This window comes from Arachis duranensis, unplaced genomic scaffold, assembly GCF_000817695.3.
Source record: "Arachis duranensis cultivar V14167 unplaced genomic scaffold, aradu.V14167.gnm2.J7QH unplaced_Scaffold_13647, whole genome shotgun sequence".
Lineage (NCBI taxonomy): Eukaryota > Viridiplantae > Streptophyta > Magnoliopsida > Fabales > Fabaceae > Arachis > Arachis duranensis.
This window is the reverse complement of record NW_026264002.1, coordinates 1,877-3,523: the sequence shown is the minus strand read 5'-3', so window position 1 is coordinate 3,523 and position 1,647 is coordinate 1,877.

Below are 1,647 nucleotides of genomic sequence, written 5' to 3'. Positions count from 1 at the left end.
TTTCCCTAAGGCTTTAGTTGCTTTGTCCTTGCTAAGCCTATAAGCGCCTAAGTGATTGTGAAGTCTGATTTGTTCCCGAGGGATTCTAATAGACTTTCTGGACTCCTCCTTTTTAGCGAGTGTAGGATTTATGTTACAGGTCTGGGGTTCCCGTTATCACTAGTCTTAGTGCCCCTAGATTCTATAAATCTTCTTTTGGTGGACTCTGAGGCTATGTTATAGTAGGAATGCTTGCTGGCTTGCACTTTATCTTAGACGTCTATCTCACTGTGAAACTCCTAGTTCTAAGACTAGGGATCCGTTGACTACGCATCTTCATCTGTATTTTGATGATAGTCATATGGACCCAGTGAAGCGCCGCTGTCCCTATGACTTTTGCTCTTAGCTGCAGCCCTATCAGGTATGTTTGTTGGTTTGTATCTTGTTTGTTTATGATCTCCTGCTTTGTCGTTACTTCTCGCGATGTCTATAGCAAGGTAGTCAGCAAATCGGACATAATATATTTCTTCTACACATGGGCAGGGCGAACACATCTAAGCGATTCAGCATTCGTAGGAATGGGGAATAGAAAATAGAGTACGAAGGGACTAGTTTTAGAACTTTTATTAGTCAGCTAGGAATCAACAGGATGTCATTACTTTAAAGCTGCTAGCTTAGCGAATCCCCTTTTTGTATTGGTATCAATGCACAAATGCTCATCTCTATCTGTATACATTGCTTGATTAATGCAATCCTCTTGCTTCGCAACCCTCCCTTCTGTCTCAATCGATCGTGTCCTGACTTAATCCATTATCTTCCCTTCCTTAGTAACGGGCAGCAGCAGAAGTAAATAGACAGCTATAAGTCAATATGCGCGCTATCTATCTTTTTTCCCCTATCTCTTGCAATCACTCTTCTGTCAACTGGAGAGTATCTGCTTTCTTTACATGACAGTTTACCGACTCAACCCATCATTTCTACCGGAAAATGGGACTACATATCAGACATTTTCAGCTGGAGCTGAGCGAGGATCGGATTCTGAGACTCGAAACAACTCGGCACTTGCATCGGTGAAATAACGTATAATAGATATACCTGGAAATCGATGCTTTCTGGCCCCTCACTTCCGGCTTGATTAAGAGGTTGAGGGCGCCTCCCCTCTCTCTGGAGTTCGCCGCTTTCTTCCTGTGAGTGAATCCTATCTCTTCCATATGTGAAATTTTCCTTTCAAGCAACCACATTCATTCAGCAGTGACATCGAAATGTGAGATTGAAGCCTTTTCCTTCGCATTTGCTTGTTAACAACGAGCCAACCTTCTGAGGGTTAGGTGAAGGTCTCGTTCCTGGACTGTCCATACATAAGAATAGTATTATTTACCGTAGTAGCAACAATTAGAATTACTAATTAATTATATAAGTAATAATCCATCTGGAAAGACAGCATTAGATACCTCAGAACTAAGAAGAATGCCAGCCGATGAGCATAGGTAAGGGATGACAAGCCTTATTTAGGACAGGAAGGAAGAGAGCATTACGAATTGCCCTATTTGATCTAGTCTCTTCCATTATCAATACCCGTACATACAAAGATCGTTGTAGCAAAGTACGAGGCACATTTCCTCCCGAGCTCACATTAGTTCTTCAAGTGGAAGCGTAGAAGAGTATTGG